A 27,376-nucleotide genomic window follows, 5' to 3' on the forward strand; every position below is an offset into this window, starting at 1 on the left:
TCAGGGCGATTATTGCAAGCCTGGAGAATTTCATGGTATCACTGGACATCAAGGATGCTTACCTGCATGTCCCTATTTACCCTCCTCACCAGGAGTACCTCAAAATTGTGGTACAGGTTTGTCATTACCAATTCCAGACGTTGCCGTTGGTCTGTCCCCGGCACCGAGGGTATTTACCAAGGTAATGGCCGAAATAATTATCCCGTACTTGGACGATCTCCTTATAAAGGCGAGGTCCATGGAGCAGTTGTTCGTCGGAATAGCACTATCTCGGGAAGTGCTACAACAGCACGGCTGGATTCTGAATATTCCAAAGTCGCGGCTGGTTCCTACAACGCGTCTACTGTTCCTGGGTATGGTTCTGGACACAGCACAAGAAAAAAGGGTTTCTCCCGGAGGAGAAGTCCAAGGAGTTGTCGTCTCTAGACAGAGACCTCCTAATACAAATACAGGTGTCGGTGCATCAATGCACGCGAGCCCTGGGAAAGATGTTAGCTTCTTACGAAGAAAATTCATTCGGCAGGTTCCATGCAAGGATCTTCCAGTGGGATCTGTTGGACAAGTGGTCCGGGTCGCATCTTCAGATGCATCGGCGGATAACCCTGTCTCCAAGGGCCAGGGTGTCGCTGTTGTGGTGGCTGCAGAGTGCTCATCTTCTAGAGGGCTGCAGATTCGGCATACAGTACTGGGTCCTGGTGACCACGGATGCCAGCCTTCGAGGCTGGGGGGCAGTCACACAGGGAAGAAACTTCCAAGGACTATGGACAAGTCAGGAGACTTCCCTACACATAAATATTCTGGAACTAAGGGCCATTTACAATGCTCTAAGTCAGGCTAGACCCCTGCTTCAACACCGGCCGGTGCTGATCCAGTCAGACAACATCACGGCGGTCGCTCATGTAAACCGACAGGGCGGCACAAGAAGCAGGATGGCGATGGCAGAAGCCACAAGGATTCTCCGATGGGCGGAAAATCATGTGTTAGCACTGTCAGCAGTGTTCATTCCCGGAGTGGACAACTGGGAAGCAGACTTTCTCAGCAGACACGACCTCCACCCGGGAGAGTGGGGACTTCATCCAGAAGTCTTCCAAATGAATGTACACCGTTGGGAAAGGCCACAGGTGGACATCATGGCGTCCCGCCTCAACAAAAAGCTAAAAAGATATTGCGCCAGGTCAAGGGACCCTCAGGCGATAGCTGTGGACGCTCTGGTAACACCGTGGGTGTACCAGTCGGTGTATGTGTTCCCTCCTCTGCCTCTCATACCCAGGGTAATGAGAATAATAAGAAGGAGAGGAGTAAGAACTATACTCATTGTTCCGGATTGGCCAAGAAGAGCTTGGTACCCAGAACTCCAAAAAATGATCTCAGCGGACCCATGGCCTCTGCCGCTCAGACAGGACCTGCTGCAGCAGGGGGCCTGTCTGTTCCAAGACGTACCGCGGCAGCGTTTGACGGCATGGCGGTTGAACGCCGGATCCTGAAGGAAAAGGGCATTCCGGAGGAAGTTATCCCTACGCTAATTAAAGCTAGGAAAGAAGTGAGCGCAAACCATTATCACCGCATATGGCGGAAATATGTTGCGTGCTGTGAGGCCAGGAAGGCCCCAACGGAGGAATTTCAGCTAGGTCGATTTCTGCACTTCATACAGTCAGGGGTGACTATGGGCCTAAAATTGGGTTCCATTAAGGTCCAGATTTCGGCTCTATCGATTTTCTTCCAAAATAGAACTGGCTTCACTGCCTGAAGTTCAGACTTTTGTTAAGGGAGTGCTGCATAGTCAGCCCCCGTTTGTGCCTCCAGTGGCACCGTGGGATCTCAACGTGGTGTTGGATTTCCTGAAGTCGCATTGGGTTGAGCCACTTAAATCCGTGGAGCTAAAATACCTCACGTGGAAAGTGGTCATGCTGTTGGCCTTGGCGTCGGCCAGGCGTGTATAAGAATTGGCGGCTTTATCATGCAAAAGCCCTTATCTGATTTTTTTATATGGATAGGGCGGAATTGAGGACTCGTTCCCAATTCCTTCCTAAGGTGGTATCAGTGTTTCATGTGAACCAACCTATTGTGGTGCCTGCGGCTACTTGGGACTTGGAGGATTCCAAGTTACTGGACGTAGTCAGGGCCCTGAAAAATATATGTTTCCAGGACGACTGGAGTCAGGAAAACTGACTCGCTATTTATCCTGTATGCACCCAACAAGCTGGGTGCTCCTGCTTCTAAGCAGGCTATTGCTCGCTGGATCTGTAGCACGATTCAACTTGCACATTCTGCGGCTGGACTGCCGCACCCTAAATCTGTAAAAGCCCATTCCACGAGGAAAGGGGCTCTTCTTGGGCGGCTGCCCGAGGGGTCTCGGCTTTACAATTTTGCCGAGCTGTTACTTGGTCGGGTTCAAGCACTTTTGCAAGAGTCTACAAGTTTGATACCCTGGCTGAGGAGGACCTAGAGTTTGCTCATTCAGTGCTGCAGAGTCATCCGCACTCTCCCGCCCGTTTGGGAGCTTTGGTATAATCCCCATGGTCCTTACGGAGTCCCAGCATCCACTTAGGATGTCAGAGAAAATAAGATTTTACTCACCGGTAAATCTATTTCTCGTAGTCCGTAGTGGATGCTGGGCGCCCATCCCAAGTGCGGATTGTCTGCAATACTTGTATATAGTTATTACCTAACTAAAGGGTTATTGTTGAGCCATCTGTTGAGAGGCTCAGTTATATTTCATACTGTTAACTGGGTATAGTATCATGAGTTATACGGTGTGATTGGTGTGGCTGGTATGAGTCTTACCCGGGATTCAAAATCCTTCCTTATTGTGTCAGCTCTTCCGGGCACAGTATCCTAACTGAGGTCTGGAGGAGGGTCATAGTGGGAGGAGCCAGTGCACACCAGGTAGTCTTAAAGCTTTCTTTAGTTGTGCCCAGTCTCCTGCGGAGCCGCTATTCCCATGGGAATATGGAGTCCCAGCATCCACTACGGACTACGAGAAATAGATTTACCGGTGAGTAAAATCTTATTATTTGAAGATGTTAATAATGTCTCCTCTTAGACGCCTCTTTTCTAGTGTATACATATTTAACCTAATTAGCCTTTCCTCAAACTCCAGTGTCTCTAACCCTTTAATAAGTTTAGTAGCACGCCTTGAACTCTTTCTAGTTCCCTAATATCTTTTTTTATAATATGGTGCCCAAAATTGAACACAATATTCCAGGTGCAGACGTACCAATGATTTGTACAGCATCAGGATTACATCCTCGTTCCTTGTCTCAATTCCCCGTTTTATGGATGCAAGAACTTTACCTGCCTTCTTTGCTGCATTTTGACATTGTGTACTGTTATTAAGCCTATTATCTATGAGCACCCCCAAATCTTTTTCCACTACTGTTACCCCTATATTTTCCCCATTACGTGTGTTGGATGCAAGTTTGTTTTTAATCCCAAAGTGCATAACTTTTAATTTTTCAATATTGAACCTCATTCCCCATTTAGACGCCCAGGTTTCAAGTTTAGATAAGTCATTCTGTAGAGACTCCACATTGATTTCCGAATTTATTACCTTACACAGTTTAATATAATCTGCAAAGTAGCAGGTCAAGTGCGGACCTTTGTGGTATTCCGCTGACTACTGGTGACCAGCTGGAGAACATCCCATTGACCACTATTCGTTGTACCCTGTTATCCAGCCAATTACCTATCCATGTACAAATAGTATATCCTAGGCCAAGTTCCCTTAATTTGATGATCAGTCTCCTGTGAGGCACTGTATCGAAGGCTTTTGCAAAATCTAAATAGACCACATCCACTGCTTTGCCCTGGTCAAGATTAACGCTCACTTCCTGGTAGAAGCTATTTAAGTTAGTTTGACACAATCTGTCCATCAGAAACCCATGCTGACTCTTGCTAATAAATTTAGTATTCTGCAGATAATCCTCTATGCTATCCCTCAAAATTCCTTCCAATATTTTACCCACTATAGAGGTTATACTAACTGGTCTATAGTTCTCCGGATGATTTTTAGATCATTTTTAAATAATGCCACTACCTCAGCTATACGCCATACCCTCTGTACCATACCCATATGTATATGTAATGTTATGTCATTAACAACAGCAATGCACTTTAGAAAATACAGCATAACTTACTGTTTGGATAAGGTAAGTATTCTTCAATTGCAGTCTGGAACCTGATCCCTAGAGGAGCAGATGGGCCCTTAGGCGGGACCACTTGGGGCTTTATCTGTACTCCTGTGGGCCAATCTGACTCTGCTAGTGAACATGGCTGCTTTAATGGCTGCCTAAACAGACACTCCGCACAAACACACCCTAGCCATGTACAAACAATGACAAGACAAAATGACAAATACACTGCACACAAAAAAAAATAGTACAAACTGTTTACAGACAAGACACAGCACATAAAAGACACAAGACTACTTACATCCACAACCAGGACAAACTCCTCCAAACTACTCCTTAATATCCCTATCTCTCATTTCTCAAGGGATTTGTGCTATTACCATTGCATGTGATGCCTTCTACCAATAGGAAAAGGCTAGGAAGTGTTTTCTGGAATGTGACAATTTTCATTGCATTTATTTGTCTGCAGAGTCTATCAAAAACCTGCTGTCTGACGGAACAAGCCGATTCACTATCGAAATTCAATAGACAATCAAATGTGATGCTTAGTAAATACTGCATTTATGATGATGTCCGGTGATTTGGTTTAGAAGTCAAACACGATTCTTAGTAAATTTACCCCTCGGACTGTAATGCACACAGACACTGACATACTAGACAGACACATTTAATCAAACAAACTCAAACACACACAGGTGCACGCTTACCCGGAAACCAATTAACCAACCAGTAAGTCTTCAGAAGAGATGCTAGATAGTAATTGTTCCCCAGCGGACACCACAACAGTAACAATACAGCACAACAATAATAAATAATAACACACCTAGATAGGGAGCTGAGGAGCAGATCATATTGTTATCTTAGAAGGTTCTAAGGCTGTGTATATATTGTTTTGATCCGTATTTAATATATATGATACTATATGGATCATTTTGATATTTGTCATTTGATTATGCTGGTAATTACCTTGATTATAGTAATTAGTGAAACTTTCACAATAGACATTCCAAAAAAAAAAAAAGAAAAAGAAAACCCCATGACAAACAAATAATGGTTCACATAAATTAATAGCCTGCAACATTCACCTTTTGAACTCTTAATTAATGTTGAGAAACACTATCATTAGACAACAGTATAATTATCGGAGGACAATAGAATACATTTCACTCATTAATGTTTGATGACCATTGATGATGAGCGCGTTCAGAGCCCCTGATAGATCTGAAGCTAAAGCATTATATATATTTCATGGGGAAGACTGGAGCCAGTTGTTGCCTCATTTGTCTTCCAGTATGCAGCATATTGATGCTGGATCTTCAGTGAAAACATTAAGGGGTCTATTTACTAAGCCTTGGATGGAGATAAAGTACCAGCCAATCAGTTCCTAATTGCCATGTCACAGGCTGGGTTTAAAAAATGGCAATTTGGTGCGGGCTGGTTGGGACTTTATCTTCGTGCACTTTATCTCCATCCCAGGCTGAGTAAATAGACCCATATGTGTTTGATTCTGCATATGGAGAGAGGGGGCTGGAGAGAGAAAGAGTGGGGGTAGGGGCAGATAGGGACTGGGGGGTGGAGAGTGGGGAAGGGGCAGTAACCAGCCCCAGACCTCTCAGCCTTGGCTGGATGGGAAAGTAGGGGGAAAAAATTATGTAGTGTTCCGCCTATTTTTCTCTAAATTACATCAGGCTGAACCAAGTGAGAGGGGGGATAATGCTATGGCAGGAAGACACAGCATTGGTTACCCCTGCCATATCTTTATCCAGCTCCAAACCAGTCTTCCCAGGTCTGGAATCCTTGAAAAGTTGGGACCCCACCAAAAAGTAGGGTCCCCCAGGCCTGGACTGAAAGCCAAGGGCCTGGGGAACAAATTGCCAGCATTCCCAGATATTAAGGCTCACCGGCACCTGTAATCTGCTTGGAACTAAAATATCTAACTAAAGACACTACATACACTCCAATGGTTGTAGTTCTTTATTATAAAAAAGAAAAATCATACTCAACTATCTTTTGAGCGAATCCTCTTTGGATTTTACACTCTACGAAACAATGCCAATGTCAGTCAGTGACCAATGGTATTGGTTTAGAACCAAAACTGAAGGTTAATAAAGTTACCCCACTGAGTCCAATTCTTCAACATGTTGAGTTTGGGAAAGTTCTGGGACAGCCATTGAGAAGATGACATAGAGATGGCTGGACATGTGTGAGAAGAGAGAAGGGGAGAGGTCTTGTTCTTATTCTTCATTTAGATCAGGGCCATCCAAACTTTTTCTTAGAGTGCCATATTAACAAAATGACTTTGAATTTAGGATCCCTCAAAAATGGTTTTATAAGGCAGATATTTTCATCCTTCAACCCACAGTAATGTATTCCAACTCCCAGCAACCTGACCAAGATGATAAAAATGTTAGGGCACGCCATCAGTTTTTGTAAGGAGAGAATTAATCATTAACAAAAGATTTATCAAGATTGTGCCCTCAGTTTATATTATGTCCGCAGCAGCCCTAGCCTAATAGAAGTGACCAGATTTAACCTCTCTTATGCAAAGATATCTCCTACTTGGCAGTATGAATAGGAGAGTGGGGAGCTAGGACAGAGGAGTTGGCATTAGGAAGAGAAGAGTGAGATAGGAGAGTGGGCAGTAGGGAAAGGAGAGTGAGAAGCAGAGATAGGAGAGTGGGCAGTGGAGAGAGGAGAGCGAGTAGCAGAGATAGGAGAGTGGGCAGTTGGGACAGGGGTGCTGACAGTAGAGAGGAGAGTAGGAAGTGGGGACAGGGGAGCTGGAGTATGGGTAGGAGAGTGGGCAGCAGGGAGAGTATAGTGGTTAGCTGAGACAGATGAGTTAGCAGTGGGAAGAGGAGAGTGGGAAATACTGTAGGGAGAGGACAGTGGGCAGTGAGACAGATATCTGCTATGGTACCATGCTGCCTGTCTGTCACCCATGGCAATATGGTGGTTGTCCAACACATAAGACCCATTATTTGTGCATATGTGTACGGCCTCATTCTGGGCGTGTGAAGGACTATTTTGTGTATTTTATATAGAGATGCGCGGGATCGGATGTAACGCCAGAATTAACACTAGTTTGGTTTTATCCAGATTTTTCTTATAGGCTATCCAAAACACGTGACATCCGTGAGCCAATAAGATGCCGTTTTGAGAACCGAGTAAATCCAAGTAAAACCGAGTAAAACCGAACCCGCTCATCTCTAATTTTATATTATAGAAACAGGCATAAGTCTAACTCAGCATCAGGCATGTGATCTCATGCACACAGGCACTCTAATGCTAGATACACACATGTACAGTAGGCAACATATACACATGTGCTGAGGCATGTTTGGGCAGAAGCCAAGTGTGTGGAACATATGTTTTCAGATGGTGGAGTACATAACTGACATATATAATGGCAGATGCTCAATTAGAATGCCAGCAGCATGGTAAGCACTGAATACCCTTGCGGCTCACTGCGCTCACCATGCTGCAGGCTCCGGGATTCTGGCTGGCGGCATAGCTGGCTGTCGGGCTTCCTGCATCGGTATCTTGACCACCAGGATCCCAACAGCTGGCAAATTAAACGCATCCCTACATATACAACATTTATGAACTTAACTTGGGAGTTCTTAGTAATTTGAACCCATTGCCTGTGGCATTGCAGTCAGACAATCTATTCAGTGAGCTATCTGCATAGAAAGGTAGATAATTCTAAGCTAGAGAATTCTATCTATTTGAAGCTTACCTTGTACTTTGTGATAAAATGATCAGCATTGCGGCTGAGCAGATCTATGTAGTGTGTGGCTACAAGGGATTGGATGTGTGGCTGCACACTACATATATCTGCTGAATTGCAATGCTAATTATTCTTTTACAAAGTATCAGTAGCTTCATGTTGTTAGGAATCTCATGGTTTCTATGCAGGATCAAATAGACCAATGAGTAGTGTGTTTGATTAAAATTCAACAGGTCATAGGTTTGAATCCTGGGTATGGCGGTATATTGAAATGTGTTATTTAATAAAGGGTAATGGAACTGAATAACAATGAGCTCTCAAGTCAAGTGTATGAATGTGGTATAAAGAGGATTTGTGTAAAATTAAATTTTCTGCTGTGGTCTATAAATGTGGGTATATTTGGTTAGGGGCATCATAGCATGGGCTTTCTCTGGGATCAATATTTTCCTGCCCCTTCCCCACGAGGCACGCACTTATGTCCCTATTGAAAAGATGGGGGGGCATTCTCTCTCTGGTACAGGGCACCAAAAAGTCTAGTTACGGCTCTGGGTTGCTGTTCATGTTGACTACCTTTGCGTTTCCTTTTGGTAGGAGATATCCAAAACATTGGCTATACTGTATGTTGCTGCTGTTTGCCCACTAGTGACCCTGCACCATAAATGTTGGTGGACCCAATACAGTACATACTAAATTGGAAAAAACTCTTCTGCTCTCCAGTTATCATTTGCCGGCATCAGGATTTTTTAATGTTTCAGTAGGAGACAGAGATGATTTGTAAAACAGTAATTAAAGTGGTTGTGATCAAAATCTTTGCTTGCGGCTCTATCCTGATTTACAATGCCTCAGCTCTGGCTGGCGTTTTATCATTGTAATTTAAATTACCTCTTTTTTTATGACTTAACTGTGACTGACCAGAAGGAAAATAATTTGGATTAATTAAGGAAATCTTTCTTTATTACCCTTGTCTTCTGTGGTGTGACATGGTCTGCAAAGCAGCAATCTAAGTAATATTAGGGTTTTCATGAGCGCGGTCACTGAGAACCTCGCTGCTGATGAGGGCTCCGGCCCACGGTGCTTGCACTTTATGACCCCTCTAGGTGGGATTGCAGAGTATAAAGCAGACACTTGTTTTACATTTGCATCTATTTTACTCTTTCAGAAACTTTGAAGTCTGCAATATGACAAGATCAATGTAATAAAAAATGTTTAATACTAGAAGGAAATTTCTGGTTAAATAAAATGACAAATGGTATACTGTACTGCTGACTTATGGTTCAACTAATCCCAAAAATGTAAGTGTTTATATTTGAATTAGAGATGTTCGGTGGGCACTTTTCATGATTTGTGTTTTGGTTCTAATTCCCCGCTCGTGTTTTTGTTTTGGATTGGATTTGCCAAAACCAACCTTTCGTGTTTTGGTTTTGGTTTTGGATCTGGATGATTTTTTTAAAAACATAAAAATGGCTAAAATCACAGGATTTGGGGGTAATTTTGATCCTACGGTATTATTAACCTCAATAACATTCATTTCCACTCATTTACAGTTTATTCTGAACACCTCACACCTCACAATATTGTTTTTAGTCCAAAATGTTGCACCGAGGTGGCTGTATGACTAAGCTAAGTGATACAAGTGTGCCGCACAAACACCTGGCCCATCTAGGCATGGCACTGCAGTTACAGACTGGATGGCACTTAAATAAACTAGGCCCCAAACAGCACATCATGCAAAAAAGAAAAAGATGTGCACCGTGGTGGCTGTATGACTAAGCTAAGCGACACAAGTGTGCGGCACAAACATCTGGCCTATCTAGGAGTGGCACTGCAGTGTCAGACAGGATGGCAGATATAAAAAAAGGCCCCAAACAGCACATCATGCAAGGAAGAAAAAGAATTGCAATGAGGTAGCTGTATGACTAAGCTAAGCGACACAAACAATTGGCCCATCTAGGAGTGGCACTGCAGTGGCAGGCTGGATGGCACTTAAAAAAATAGTATCCAAACAGCACATCATGCCAAGAAGTAAAAGAGGTGCAATGAGGTAGCTGTATGACTAAGCTAAGCGACACAAGTGTGCGGCACAAACACCTGGCCCATCTAGGGTTGGCACTGCAGTCCCACTGCACTAATGGCGGATACCGGACGCACGTCTAACACCAGCATAGTTGTTATGGCCTCAGTAATCTGCTCTGCAACAGGGTATATATATATATATGTATATATATATATATATATATTAGAGATGAGCGGGTTCAGTTCTCCAAGATCCGAAACCCCCCGAACTTCACCTATTTTACACGGTTTCAAGGCAGCCTCAGATCTTCCCGCCTTGCTCGGTTAACCCGAACGCGCCCGCACGTCATCATCCTGCTGTTGGATTCTCGCGAGATTCGTATTCTATATAAAGAGCCGCGCGTCACTGCCATTTTCACTCGTGCATTGGAGATTGAATGGAGAGGACGTGGCTGCGTTCTCTCCCTGAAAAGCTCTGTAATCTGTGCTCAGTGTGCTGCAAATATCTGTGCTCAGTGTGCTGCAAATATCTGTGCTCAGTGTGCTGCAAATATCTGTGTTCAGTGTGTTGAAAATATCTCTGCCTGAAAATGCTCCATATTTGTGCTCAGCGTGCTTTAAATATCTGTGCTCAGTGTGCTGCATTGTGGGGACCACCAGTATATAATTTTAGTAGTACAGTACAGTAGGCCATTGCTGTATTTTGCAGCTCTGTGTCAAGTATACTATCCATATCTGTGCTGCATTATTGTGAGCAGTATATAGTAGGACAGTGCAGCATTTTGGTGACCAGCAGTATACATATAGTACAGTACAGTAGGCCATTGCTGTATCTTGCAGCTCTGTGTCAAGTATACTGTCCATATCTGTGCTGCATTATTGTGAGCAGTATATAGTAGGACAGTGCAGCATTTTGGTGACCAGCAGTATACATATAGTACAGTACAGTAGGCCATTTCTGTATCTTGCAGCTCTGTGTCAAGTATACTATCCATATCTGTGCTGCATTATTGTGAGCAGTATATAGTAGGACAGTGCAGCATTTTGGTGACCAGCAGTATACATATACAGTAGTACAGTACAGTACAGTAGGCCATTGCTGTATCTTGCAGCTGTGTCAAGTATACTATCCATATCTGTGCTGTATTGTTGTGAGCAGTATATAGTAGGACAGTGCAGCACTTTGGTGACCAGCAGTATACATATAGTACCGTACAGTAGGCCATTGCTGTATCTTGCAGCTCTCTGTTACTTCTAGTATCCTGATCAGTGCTCAATATCTGCTGCATTGTAGTAACCAGTATGTATACTGTACTGTGCGACGTGTGTTATACACCTGGTGATTTTTTACATCCTGTAATCTGTACTGAGCGATCTGTGAGATACACCTGGGGATTATACAACCTGTATACTGTACTGTGCAGCGTGTGATACACATGGTGATGATTATACACCCTATATACTGTACTGAGCGATTTGTGAGATACACCTGGGGATTATACACCCTGTATACTGTACTGTGCGGCGTGTGATACACCTGGTGATGATTATACACCCTATATACTGTACTGAGTGATGTGTGAGATACACCTGGGGATTATACACCCTGTATACTGTACTGTGCGGCGTGTGATACACCTGGTGATGATTATACACCCTATATACTGTACTGAGCGATGTGTGAGATACACCTTCAGATTATACACCCTGTATACTGTACTGTGTGGCATGTGATACACCTGGTGATGATTATACACCCTATATACTGTACTGAGCGATGTTTGAGATACACCTGGGGATTATACACCCTGTATACTGTACTGTGTAGCGTGTGATACACCTGGTGATGATTATACACCCTATATACTGTACTGAGCGATGTGTGAGATACACCTCGGGATTATACACCCTGTATACTGTACTGTGTGGCATGTGATACACCTGGTGATGATTATACACCCTATATACTGTACTGAGCGATGTTTGAGATACACCTGGGGATTATACACCCTGTATACTGTACTGTGCGGTTTGTGATACACCTGGTGATGATTATACACCCTATAAACTGTACTGAGTGATGTGTGAGATACACCTGGGGATTATACACCCTGTATACTGTACTGTGCGGCATGTGATACACCTGGTGATTATACTATACATCCTGTAATCTGTACTGAGTGATGTGTGAGATACACCTGGTAATATCTGTGCTCAGTGTGCAGCATTGTGGTGACCACCAGTATATAGTAGTATAGTACAGTAGGCCATTGCTGTGTCTTGCAGCTCTGTGTCACTTCTAGTATCCTGATCAGTGCTTAATATCTGTGCTCAGTGTCAGTGCTGCATTGTGGTGACCAGTATACTACAGTACAATAGTCCAGTGCTGTTCTCGCTGCTCAGTGTCAGTTCTCCATAGTATCATCAGTGATCAGTATAATCAGTTCTCAGTATAATCAGTGTGCTGTTAGACGTGCGCCTGTTTTCCGCCATTAGTGCAATTTAGGGATTTAGACACTTGATGAAGTTATTGTGTCCCGGTACAAAATCCCATCTAGATTCCACTTCATTAGGCAGGCGATAGCGAGATTTTACCAATTAATATCAGTGATTTATAATTATTAATTACAGTGATCTTGCCAAATAATTCCAGTGATTTTGTCATTTTCTTCCAGTGATTTGGACCAATAATACCATTGATTAGAACAAATAATTCCAGTGATTTTGTCATTTTATTCCAGTGATTTGGACCAATAATACCATTGATTAGAACGAATAATTCCTGTGATTTTGTCATTTTCTTCCAGTGATTTGGACCAATAATACCATTGATTAGAACGAATAATTTCTGTGATTTTGTGATTTTCTTCCAGTGATTTGGACCAATAATACCATTGATCAGAATGAATAATTTCTGTGATATTGAGGTGTTTGTGTCGCTTAGCTTAGCCATCCAGCGACCACAGTGCACCTCTTTTTCTCTTTTCTTTGCATCATGTGCTGTTTGGGGCCAATTGTTTTAAGTGCCATCCTGTCTGACACTGCAGTGCCACTCCTAGATGGGCCAGGTGTTTGTGTCGGCCACTTGTGTCGCTTAGCTTAGCCATCCAGCGACCTTGGTGCAAATTTTAGGACTAAAAATAATATTGTGAGGTGTGAGGTGTTCCGAATAGACTGGAAATGAGTGGAAATTATGGTTATTGAGGTTAATAATACTATGGGATCAAAATTACCCCCAAATCCTATGATTTAAGCTGTTTTTGAGGGTTTCTTTAAAAAAAAAAACACCCGAATCCAAAACACACCCGAATCCGACAAAAAATTTTCAGGGAGGTTTTGCCAAAACGCGTCTGAATCTAAAACATGGCCGCGGAACCGAATCCAAAACCAAAACACAAAACCCGAAAAATTTCCGCTGCACATCTCTAATATATATATATATATATGGCAGTATCACTGGAATTATATGGCAGTTCCACTGGACATATACGGCAGTACCGCTGTACATATACAGCAGGATCACTGGACTTATAAGGCAGTACCACTGGAATTATACAGCAGGATCACTGTATTTATACGGCAATACCGCTGGACATATATGGCAGTAACGCTGGACATATACGGCAGTATCACTGGACATATACAGCAGTATCACTGGACTGGACTTATACGCCAGTACCACTGGAATTATATGGCAGGATCACTGGACTTATGCGCCAGTACCACTGGAATTATACGGCAGGATCACTGGACTTATGCGCCAGTACCACTGGAATTATACGGCAGAATCACTGGAATTATACGGCAGGATCACTGGATTTATACGGCAGTACTGCTGGGCATATACGGCAGGATCACTGGACATATACGGCAATACCACTGGACATATACAGCAGCACAGGGACACCACCACTGGACTGATGCAGGACAACACAGCACCACTGCAATGGACTGGACTTATACAGCAGCACTGGACATATGGCAGCTGAGTACACCCCCGCTGTGACTGGACTGATGCAGCACAACACACCACCACTGGATTGATGCAGCACAACACAGCACCACGGAACTGGACTTATACAGCAGCAGTGGACATATACGGCAGTATCACTGGACATATACGCAGTACCACTGGACTGGATTTATACGGCAGTATCACTGGACTTATACGGCAGTATCACTGGACATATACGCAGTACCACTGGACTGGATTTATACGGCAGTATCACTGGACTTATACGGCAGTATCACTGGACTTATACGGCAGTACCACTGGACTTATACAGCAGCACAGGGACACCACCACTGGACTGATGTAGGACAACACAGCACCACTGCAATGGACTGGATTTATACAGCAGCACTGGACTGATGCAGCATAAGACACCACCACTGGACTAGACTTATACATCAGCACTGGACATATGGCAGCAGAGGACACCACCACTGTGACTGGACTGATGCAGCACAACACACCACCACTGGACTGATGCAACACAACACAGCACCACTGGACTGGACTTATATAGCAGCACTGGACATATAGCAGTAGAGGACACAACCACTGTGACAGGACAGATGCAGCACAATACATGACCACTGAGGACACTGAGGACGGAGACACGTCCTCTCTCTACACTCTCCATTGCCAGAGTGAAAATGGCAGCGAAGCACGGTGACTTATATTGAATCCAAACCCCACGAGAATCCGGCAGCAGGATGATGGCATTTTGCCTCGTTCTGGTTTCTGAGTCAGTCGGGAAAACCTGAGCCTGACTCGGATCCGGGCTCGGGTAGTGAAGTCTGGTAGGGTTCATTTCTCTGAGAACCAAACCCGCTCATCTCTAATTTGAATCATGGAGCTAAAGGCCTGAGTTGGACCTATGTCTGTTTTCTTAGCACAACATACTCATTTCTGCCCAAATATTGCATATGCAAATGTCTGTATAAAGCTTCGGATGCATCTTTCACTTCACAATCTTACATCTAGAGTTGTGGAACAGAGGAAGAGAAGTGAGTCAATGCTTGGGTATGTTGGTATAATAAAGTATTATATACAAAAAATAAAATATAGGTTGTATTTGCATATATGGCATTACTGATTCCAGTAAGCAGCGCTGTTTCTAGGGCCAGATGAGCCGTGCAGTTGTATAGGGCACCTGTGGCCATGGCCTCTGTCTCTTTCTGACAGTATTCCAAGTGGTCTGGCTGTCCACATGGAATACTATTGAAAATGTCCCACCCAAAATGGCCACCACCTCAGAAGAGACACTTCTGAAGAATGCTAGAGGAGGAGGCGGCCATTTTCGGACGGACGTTTACTAGACAGAGCCAGAGGGAGGAGGCAGGCGTGAACAGTACAGCAGTGCTTGGACCACAGTGGAAGCAGCAGCAGAGACAGCAGCAGTGTCATGAAACAACCCCTGAAAATGAGCAGAGTGGTAATTTTAAGGGGCATTATTATGTGAGGCATGCTGCATATATTGTGTCTGCATAATTTGGTGCAAGTGGCATTACTGTGTGGGGCATAACAACTGTCTTTACTATTTGGGGCATAATTGGGTGCAAGGGGCATTACTGTGTCTGGCATAATATGGTATAAGGTGCACTATTGTGTTGGTGTAGGTAGTCTTTTCCTGCAAGGTCATGCTTTTTGCAGAAAGGCTACACCCCTTTGCCACAAGGTCATGCCCCCTTTTGGGGCATGCACACATTTTTTCTTTTTACAATGTTTATGGAAGGAGGAGGGCACATTTTTTTTGCATTCACACTGGGAGTCAAATTGTCTAGAATAGACCTACCAGTAAGTCTTGACTGCAAGTGCCAGCAAAACCATGGTTTCCAGGGCATACTGGTGCTTACTGAACTATAAGTGCCACTATGCTGATCAGTCACAGACATACACTAGGCGGATTGGGAAAGTAATTGCATTGTGTATGCCTAGCATCTGAATTAAATATTTTCAGCACCATGGACGGCTCCTAATCCTTTGCATGAAGCAGAAGTAGTAACTACACTTGTATTTTTCCTGCTCCATCATGTACAGAAGAAGTGAGAAGCAGGTTCCATAATGTCATTATGTTACGGTTGTCATTGGGTCTTCCCTCCGAAGGTTGGGCTCGGGAGGGCACAGGCATTAAGTCTGTAGATAGGTAGCAGTGTCAGGGTGAGCAGAGTTGAGTGTTATTATTTTAATATGTCATATTGTATATTGCTTATTATGTCATAATTTTGGTGGATAATTGAACCCAAAAAAGTACATCTGTAGCCTCTTCTTTCTCTCTTGTGCACTTTTGAAAATCCCATAGTGTCTCTGCTGGTTTCCAGACACTAAAAGTCACTCTTCCTTCTTCTAGTCAATAGCTTGACCTCTTCTCTACCGCACTGGTCATGTCACAGCTCTCTATTGTCCAATGCTCTCCTTCTAAATGATTACAGTCTCAGTACTGGTGGAACATCCAGTAGCATCCAAGACTCTGTTAGTAAGGCTCGTACATGACTCAGAACAGTCCTCAAACCAATCTTCATCAAGTCATCAGTGCTGGGTTACAGTCATTACACACAGTGTTTCCACAGAGCTAAAGCTATAGTAAGATGACATCTGCTGCACTTTGGAGGATAAATAAGACGTAACTCAGAAGTAACAATGGGCAATCCAGTGTCCTCTGCTCCGCAACATTGACAAGGGGGCATTAATAGGCTTTGTTTCACCTTATAGATGATAAATACTAATTCAAATATGAAAATAATGTTTCCCTACCATTGTGACCACTGCAATCCCATTCACACTAGCTCCAGTCTTTCATTTGCCCCTCACTTAGTAATCGTGTTCCAATATTTTAATATACATTATGCAGAGACTATTGATACTTTTTATTTTTTATTATAATTATGAATAATAATAATAATAATAATAATAATAATAATAATAATCTGATGTGGCCAGTTTCAACCGGGCAAAGATTTGCTGACCTGAACATTTTACCCATTTTCACCTTCTTCGTAGGGGAATTTGGAAAAATCCCTGCTTAGTGGGTGGCTGCAAATAACTGTCACAGTTTCCAGCCCACCCACCAGGTCACATGTTCTAGGTCACCCAGCAGATGCACAGGGAGAGGTCACCAACTGTCACATATTCCAGTGCACAATGGTGATGCATTGTAAATGGCAGGTGGACATTTTAACACATAACTCCAAAAAAAAAAGCAACCAATTACATTGCCAATTCTTCAAATCTACAGACCAAGACCTTTAATTTGGTACACGATGTGCCCTGCACGGACACCAGCATCATAAAAAAATATGTCATCCATAAAATCGTCCTTCTTCTATTAAGGTATAGATAAATAACTCACCAGCTCACCTCATTAGCAGGAAAGAGTACTTCTTTTCAGCAAACCCCATGAATTATCATTTGTTTATATATGTAACTACTGTATGTGATTTCTTTATTATAGTATAAAAGAATATAGAGTAAAGGTGAATTGTTTTGGCTTCCCACTGGTAGCAAATCAATAATGATGTACAAATCTGGCCTAATATTATGAACACCATGAACAATGACACAACTAATTTACCTAGTACGGGAAATGGTTCTAAATTGCACACCCTCCAGTAATGAAAGGTGCTATGCTGCTGAGAATAAAGTATTATACACAGACAAAGGGGGTGCAGATGCACTAAACGATCATTACAGTATAATAAAATATAATATGTCATAAGAGGTTGTTGGTATATCGTTGGCCAATGATATCGGCCTGCCCACCAATCGTCCAGGTCACCTCTTGTCGAGCAGGTCCCTAACACTATGGGGCCAACATCTGGAACGCAGGCAACCCTGAAACATGATCAAGCAAAGGACCCCCCCAGGGCATCACATTTTTTTTCACATACTCTCTACCTTTAAACTCATAGTAGGGACCTTCGCATTCCTACACTTTACAGATGGGTCTACGGTTATCTTGGCTAGTTTGCTGCGCCTAGGAACAACATGGTTTATTAACATAAACCCTTCATCTATTGCTCTGAGCTGCAATACAGTAAAGAGAACAATACAGCAGCGGATTAACTCATTACAGCAGGGGATTAAGTTCGACTGCCCAGTCTCAGTTAATCCTATTAAAGGTCAAGATAAACATGGACCCATCTGTATATCACTTTACTATCGCTATTTTTTAGTGTGATGCCCTGTGGGGGTCCTTTGCTGGATCATGTTTTTGGGTTCCCTGCAATCCAGATGTTGGCCCCATAGTGTTAGGGACCTGCTCGAAAAGAGGTGACCTGGACGATTGGTGGGCAGGCCGATATCATTGGCCAATGATATACCGACAACCTCTTATGACATATTATATTTTATTATACTGTCATGATCGTTTATTGCGTCTGCACCCCCTTTGTCTGTGTATACTACTTTATTCTCAGCAGCATAGCAGCTTTCATTACTGGAGGGTGTGCAATTTAGAACCATTTCCCCTACTATGTATATGTACACACCTGAGGTCTGAGAATGCCTCAATCTAGATTGGCACCCCTTCCCCTACCACCCTGTTTTTAAGCAGGGAACCAGCATGGACTGCACTGTGACACAGGCATAATTCTAAGTAAGTCCTATTTATTTATACATAGTGTCAGTATATTTGGGGCTGGCATTTGGACGTAGGGTCCCCCGGGCTGTTCTGGCTGTGCTGTCTCAGGGCATCACCATTTAAATACACAGTCACTTTTTATATCCTGTTTGTCTATTAGTTATGTATGCACATTTTTTTTCACGTACTCTTTACCTTTAAACTCATAGTAGGGACATAGTAACATAGTAACATAGTATCTAAGGTTGAAAAAAGACAATTGTCCATCGAGTTCAACCTATTTGTGGTCTCCTATGCACGATTATTTTGTATAAAATTTTGACTGAAGTTGATGACTGCCATTACGTTTTACCCCTCTTTTTTATAATAACCATAGTGCGTGACTATGCCCCGTAACCCTGGATATCCTTATCTATTAGGAATTTATCTAACCCATTCTTAAAGGTGTTGACGGAGTCCGCCATTACAACTCCCTCAGGCAGGGAATTCCAAACACGTATCGTCCTTACCGTAAAAAAGCCTTTACGGGACCTTCACATTCCTACACTTTATATCACTTTACTATCACTATGTTTTAGTGTGAAGCCCTGGGGGGGACGGGTCCTTTGCTGGATCATGTTTCGGGGGTCCCTGCATTCAAGATGTTGGCCCCATAGTGTTAGGGACCTGCTCGACAAGAGATGACCTGGACGATTGGTGGGCAGGCCAATATCATCTAATAAATCTAATTATTGTTCCATGTGTGTTGTGATACTCACATTTACGTCATTCACAAGCAATAGTTTGTGCTTATTAAGGACATGGTGGTCATTCCGAGTTGATCGCTAGCTGCATTTGTTCGCAGCGCAGCGATCAGGCTAAAAAACGGCAGTTCTGCGCATGCGTATGTGACTCAATGCGCAGGCTCGACGTACGGGCAAAACGAACAATGTAGTTTTGCACAAGGTCTAGCGAAGCATTTCAGTCGCACTGGTTGCCGCAGAGTGATTGACATGAAGTGGGCGTTTCTGGGTGGCAACTGACCGTTTTCAGGGAGCGTTTGGAAAAACTCAGGCGTGCCAGGGAAAACGCAGGCGTGGCTGGGCGAACGCTGTGCGGGTGTGTGACATCAAATCCGGAACTGAATAGTCTGAAGTGATCGCAAGCGCTGAGTAGGTTTGGAGGTACTCTGAAACGACACAAATTTTTTTTGCAGGCGTTCTGCGATAAAAATGTTCGCACTTCTGCTAAGCTAAAATACACTCCCAGTGGGCGGCAGCATAGAGTTTGCACGGCTGCTACAAACTGCTAGCGAGCGAACAACTCGGAATGACTCCCATGGATTCATTGTTTTATTAGATTAAATGATTGTTGATACTACCTGATCAGCTTTTGTATACCGTGTGCAGTGATTGGCCTCGCCCTTCATGGGGAGGTAAAACAGTCATCAAATTGCGCTTTTCAGTCTTTTCCCTAGAATTCTTACAATAAAAAAAAAGCGACTAGTAGTTATAGTTTTATTTTATAATTAATAATGGTACTTTTATTTTATAAAAATTTTAACTTCTGATTCATTGTTATAATATTTTCATTATTTAGATCTTATATTACCAGATTATAAACTATTGTTCATTAGTTGTAATGAAAAATGTCGGCCTAGGCTCCGTCTTTGTATTTCTCTATGAGCGATTATAATGGCTCTTAGAAATCTTACAGTAACCGTGTTATTATAGGAGCTTTCATTCCTTTGCTGCTTTTTTTCCCCTCTTAAATGAAGGAATAATGTGAAACCGTGGTAACAATAGTATTGCTAAATTGAAACATTTGTGAAGAGAAGTGGCAGCATTCTTCTCCTGACCTGTAATTTGCTTGGGCTGTGTTCGTACTTTTTCACTTACTAAAATTCTCCTTTCCTGCACTCTTCCTCCTCTTGTCGTGTGTCCTGTCCTATTTAATTGCTCTGCCATTACTATGGCTTGCTCGTGACCTTATTCTGTATTATTTTTCTCTGTCTCTGTGATATTCCCAGTGTTTTCTGTAACCCCACTCTGTCTGTTTCTTGTTATTATGAGCCAGTTTGTGTGCTACAGTATATGACGCTTTATTATTGTAAGTTCTGTGTCTTTGTGGCTCCCTGTTCTCTGCCATGCAGGGTCATACATAGAAAGAATCAGCGAGGAGAAATAAGAATCTCTATCCCTATAAAAGGACATTATAGCCCCCCTGGAACCCATTCTTCCTGTATTGTTTTAGGTGAAAACATCTGTGGATGGTGCATTTTGTGACTGAGAGCTCTGACTAGTAATATTCTTTGTCTATTCTGATCACTACACATTCGGAACCTTTACATTTTCATAGTCTAATGCACAGGTTCTCAAACTCGATCCTCAGGACCCCACACGGTGCATGTTTTGCAGTTCTCCTCACAGAATCACAAGTGACATAATTAGCTCCACCTGTGGACCTTTTAAAATGTTTCAGTGAGTAATTAATACACCTGTGCACCTGCTGGGTGACCTGCAAAACATGCACAGTGTGGGGTCCTGAGGACCGAGTTTGAGAACCACTGGTCTAATGGACTCCTGGGTGAGAAGATTGCAATTTACAGTGACAGGAGAGGAGGGAGCGGGTACCATCCAGCTGTTACCTGAGTGGGATATTTAGAAATGCTGGATATTTTGCCTTGAGTGCAGATATTAATTTTAGTACACCGTCCCTATCTTGGAAAGTTCTAGTCTCAGAGCTCAATCCCTGTTCCCCAGCTCACTTCACTAAGGCTGTAAACAAGGAGATGATTACACTCTGGAAGTGCCAGCCTCACTGATCATCAAAAGTGTGGGAGTTTGGGAGACGGATCATATCAGAACTTTACTCGAAGGGAGAAACAGTGACCACCACCTAATTGAGTCCCAATGATTAACCTTTTTCATGCAGGGCAATGGGTTCTGGGAACTTGTAGATGTATATCCTGTATAATCAGAGTGCAGGACAGATGGGCCCCCTAAGCCCCTTGGTACCATCTGTTCCCACTATACTGTAGCTATATCCATGCCGGATGTTATCAGTTAAGATCATATGGAAATGTATGAATTTACATCCCCCTATTTATCAGATTATGGTACAATGAAGGCTTTGGGAAAATCTGCCCAGGTGTGGAATAGAATTCTATAATGGCAGCAGTACTGGAAAGGAATGAAAGGTGGTCACCTGGGACATGGTGAGGCATGGCCATATGATATTTAGGACATTTAAACAGGCGGCGTGGTTAAGGGCTTTGTGGTCTAAGGGTCAGTAATGTGAATTGGATTCTAGAGGACACATGGCGAAAGTGTAAGTGTTTGTAAAGTGTTGCTGCAGATGTGGATTTCCAGATTGGAAGATGTTACAGTAGCCAAGGAGGGAGAGAATGTGAAATGATTTTTGGTAACATTCGCCACCTATAACCTTACTAACCATCAAGAAATTTCTAGTTCAAGAAGAAAATAATATTTATTATGTACATGTGTTACATTAAACTGAAAATGATCTGATTGAACATTTTTTTTCTCAGAGTGACAAGGATAAACATTGCAAAGATAAAGTGTGGTACATGTGCAGAAAGGCTCAATCAAAAATGCCAGAGAAAAAAGCTGGGAACATTGGCCCTAATCCATTATGTGAATAATAATTTTAGGAAGAAATCTACTGTATTAATTGTGTTCATAAATTTACATGTCCATATATAATTTGTTCATTTTTGCTTTAAAATAAGGGGAAATATATCATACATATAAAGAGTGGAGAAGTGGACCATACTGCTTCTACTGTAGCTAGAATTTATAAAATGTGTTCTATAATATGGCAGTTAGGAGCAGATTGGTTTCTATATGCACTGTCTTGGCTTGGACACTTTACTCTTTAGACGGTTTGTTACATTTCCCCCTTTATTTCTTTAACAGAGCATGTTCCCATTCATTTCAATCACAATACATTTATAATGGTATTCTGACCCTATTGAGATTCATTGTCCATTGATAGCAGTGGAATCCCTCACTTATCTCACAGATTGTCAAGTAAACTTCACTGTCACTTTCATGGCAATCTTCATAGTTTGTCCTTAGTATAATACATGAGTTGCAAATTTCCATGTAAATCAGAATAAAATAGAATTGTCTAAATTTAGCTTTTTGATTAACTCCAAAGTTTACTAAAATATAATGAATCTTTTACATGTTCTTTTTGATAGTAACATGTGATGATGCTGTAATTGTTCTGGCATGGTACTATAGGTGCATGCATACTTTGTAGGTAGTCACTATTAATTTAAAAATATATGGGAGATACAAGGGGTGATTGATAAGTACCCGTGTTTGAAGACAGATGGCGCCACCGAAGTCAAACCTGTATATCATCATTTAGTGTCATCTGGGTACTATGGCCCTCATTCCGATTTGATCGCTCGCTGCCGATTTTCACAGCATAGCGATTAGGTAAAAAAAGGCAAAACTGCGCATGCATATGGGCTGCAGTACACACGCGCAAAGTACTTTTACACAAAACTATGCAGTTTTACACAAGGACGAGCAACATTTTTCTGTCACTGTGTTGATCATTGAGTGATTGACATGAAGTGGGTGTTTCTGGGCAGAAACAGACCGTTTTCAGGGAGTGTGTTGAAAAACGCAGGCGTGCCAAATAAAAACACAGGAGTGGCTGGGGAAATGGGGGAGTGGCTGGCCGAACGCAGGGCGTGTTTGTGATGTCAAACCAGGAACTAAACAGTCTGCAGTGATCGCAAGGTAGGAGTAAGTATCGAGCAGCTCAGAAACTGCATGAAATTTTTTTGTAGCAGAACTGTGATCTTTTCGTTTGCACTTCTGCTAAGCTATGATATACTCCCAGAGGGTGGTGGCTTAGCGTTTGCACTTCTGCTAAAAGCAGCTAGCGAGCGATCAACTCAGAATGAGGGCCTATGTTGAAAAATAAATCAACATTTTCCTAATAATTTTTTTTTACTTGCCTAACATGGGTACTTATCAATCACCCCTCGTATAGCAAACATTGGAGAAAGATAAAGTGGAGAGAGAAAAAGTACCAGCCAATCAGCTCCTGTCATTTTTCAAAAATATCATAAACATGACATTGAGAAGCTAATTGGTTGGTACTTAAATTCCACTTTATCTTTCTCCAAGGTTTGTGTCATAACCTGTCACAATATCTGATCACAAAATATGGTATTGTTCAAATTTTGATGTTGTAAGAATGTATATTCTATAAGAAAATGTTTATTTTCAAACTGTATGTCAAGATGCAATTCTGCAATTAGCAGAGTGGGTCCATATGTGAGCTACAGAGGACTTTGCAGCTTATACGCAGACTCCACATCTTCCTACAGTAAGTGACAGAAATTTCTTAAGAAGGGCATTTTTGTTCATTAACCTTAGGAAGCATTATTCGGATTAAAATACATTTAATCTAGCATATTCTCCATGAGTCTTATTAAACTTGAGCCCGTGAGGCCCAAAACTACAGTATGCACCAATGTGTAAGTAAGTGTAAAAAATTAATCATTGCGTGGAAAACATAAAGACTTCGATAATTTATTTTGTGATGGCAGTGAAATTGTGTATTTATCCTAAGTGAACAAAGTGCACAACCATCATGACCCAGCTGTATTAGATTGTGGTTTCTAAGGGCAGGCTGGAATCGTGACAGTTGGATACATCTCTTTCATAGTTGTTTTCCTGAGTTATATGCCACTAAAAAACACCTACATCATAACTTTTCAACACCCTTCTCCACTGTGCTGTGCTGCCTACCACTCCCACAAAGATTGTAGATGGATGACAGAAAGTGGACCAGAATGAAGCTGAGATTCAATGGAAAACAGTGATTTACAAGAGGGATGTAATGTAAAGGAAGCTTATCTCATCATCATTAACAAATTTTAAGGTGATATTAAGCAAAATCCACATGAACTGTGGGCAGTATAGATGGCAATGGGGTTAGCATTATTAATTACATTTCTGAAAAAGATCCTATCTGTGTTAAGTTTGCTTTTTACGCTCCATGGGCCTAATTCAGACCTGTTAGTTCACTAGGGTTTTTTTGCAGTCCTGCGTTCTCATAGTCACCGCCCATAGGGGAGTGTATTTTCACTTTGCAAGTGTGCAAATGCATGTGTAGCAGAGCTGTACAAACAGATTTCGTGCAGTCTTCGAGTAGCCCAGGACTTACTCAGCCACTGCGAACGCTTTAGCCTGTCTGGGACCGGAATTGGCATCAGGAACCCTCCCTGCAAATGCATGGACACGCCTGCGTTTTTCCAACCACTCCCACAAATTGGCTACTTCCTGTCAATCTCCTTGCGAACGCCCATGCAAATTTATTCTGAGCACAAACCCATCGCTGAGCGGCGATCCGCTTTGTACCCGTGTGATGCGCCTGCTCATTGCGATGCATATGCATGGGCAGTTTAGACCTGATCGCCCACTGTTCAAAAACGCAGCCTAGCAATCGGGTCTGAATTAGGCCCCATGTCTTTAGGGGATTCTTCCAGTTGTTACGGTTTCCTCCCACACTCCAAAAACATACTGCTAAATTAACAGGCTGCTAAACAAAGTGTGTAGGTGTATGTGATAGGCAATATAGATAGTAGGCTCCCCTGGGGCAGGGACTGATGTGACTGACATGTATTCGCTGTATAGCACTGTGGAATATGTGTACGCTCACTGTATAAATAACTGCTAATAAATACATCAGGATTTCTATACCTTTATGATTATGATCATATTTACAAGGAATTAGAGTAACTAATTTATGATTAATTACATTTAAACTATCCCACAACTACCATGATGTAAACGTCACTCAATAGAATGAACAATGATAGTCCCAACATTCAGTCATACTGCCATGCGTTTTTAAATAGAAAAGGACTGTTCCAGGAGGTACCTCAGAAGCCTCCAAAATGACAAAAGAAAGACCAGCGTTCCCTGACAGCTACAGACTGTAGCTGACTCTCTAGATAAGGCAAGGAATACAGTACAAAAGCTGCTTACACTCTGTTTCCTAGGCTACCACTCATACTAGGATTTCATTCTCTCCGTTTGAGATGCATCATTTTATCAATCTGATGATTGTGGCAAATAAACAAATATTGTTTCATGTAATCTGTTTGTGTACTTACTGTTAACATCATTTATATTTTTGAATATCAACTGCTATACCATTACACAAACGCTTACGGAGGAGTATACTATAAAACTGATTTGTGATCCTTCTGAGGAAGCCGCTGATGTTTAAAAAAGTTGGAGAAACGAGTAAAGGATGAGGAGTGTGACCCGCGGCTGGTGGCACAATTGATCGTACATTGCACTGACGGCGTGAGTACCAGAAACTTACCAAGTGGGTGAGATGTCACCTGGACTAATAGCTGTACACCGGTCTGCTACATGCTGAGCCGTGCATTATTTAATACACACATGGCCACGCACATACTATGCACATGGACTATGCAATAATATATTGAAAAGTGAATGTGAGCTTGCAAGTGTTCATACTAACCGCAGCATAGATTACACTGGATACTAATGCTGTTTGTCTGATATGCTTTTCAATCTGGTCATGTTGGAATAATGGGATATGAACTATTACCATCGCTAACCCACTAACAATTGCAATTTATGTTGGATGAATGAAATATAAATTAATATCATTGCAAATACAAAAAAATGGACTCTAGTTCAAATACCATTACCAATATATTGCAATTAATATTGATTTTACGATAGTACTGATCGTGAACAACAGGGATATCTATATTTCCAGCGCCCGACCATTGCTAAGCAACGGTCCCGGCGCATCACGTCCACCGCGCCTCCTCTTGCTCCCTGCTCGGCGACTGGCAACGCCAGGACGCTGAGCGCTCTGAGCCGCCGGGTCCTTGGCAATGGGGACGCCACAGGCAGCCCGCGTTCCCCGTTGCCATATAAGTAAATTATCACCTGGCAGCATGTGGTCATGCAGCAGCGCAGCTGCACGACATTATCAATTTAGGTGCTCTTTAGCTATTGGTGCAGATACCTCTTATAATCTCCCTCAGTGCCTTACACTGACGCCGGTGATAGCTTCCTATGAGCTGTTACTGCTCTTGAGAATTCCCTGTTCGGTGTTCTGTGATCTGGTCTACCTTGTTCCAGTGGTCCTGAATCCAGTGTTTGGAAGCCGGTCGTTGGAGTCCTTCCAGCCCTTCAGTCAGTAGAAACCTGTCTGTGATCTCAGGGTTCTCGTTCACCTGCGCTTGTTCCTCCCGGTGTTGTGAGTAGTGGCTTTTGCCGCGTCTTACGGCCTAGGTTGTAGTATTCTTTTATTATACTTGTTGCTGGTATTTTTGCGGAGGTTTCTGCCCTAGCTGTCCTCACTGGTAAACAACGGTGACGTTTAGGGTGTGGACAATATTACCTTTGTTGTCCTTTTACTTTGGCAGCAGTGCCACACATACGTTTTGTTTGAGTTTAGTAGTAGCCCCTAGCTCTGTTTTTTATTTAGTTAGTGGTCCCCTTGTTCTCGCCCCATCTCAGTTTATGCCTTGTCTCCAATTAAGACCGGGGGCATCGGAGTTGGGCAGACTTAATCCGCACTTCAAACGCGGCTGCCATGGGCCCAATAACACATAGTCTCGCAGGCGTAGACTGACCACGCGGGTGGAACAACGGAGTTAGGTTCCATGGGGTTGTTGTTGAACTTCGCTAATTACAGCGTCACGTTTCTGTGTTCTTAACTAACCCACTTAGTATCTTACGTTCTGAGCACAAAGAATGTAACATTATCACTGGCCCAAAACAATAACAAAAAAAAGAAAAAAAGGGCTATTTCCGATATTCTAATCAGGGTGGCCTTGAAATTCTGTCCTCATGAATCTGGCAGCATAAGGACAGAATCCCAGCCAGCTTTTGGCC

Source organism: Pseudophryne corroboree, chromosome 8 (assembly GCF_028390025.1).
Source record: "Pseudophryne corroboree isolate aPseCor3 chromosome 8, aPseCor3.hap2, whole genome shotgun sequence".
Classification (NCBI taxonomy): Eukaryota; Metazoa; Chordata; class Amphibia; order Anura; family Myobatrachidae; genus Pseudophryne; species Pseudophryne corroboree.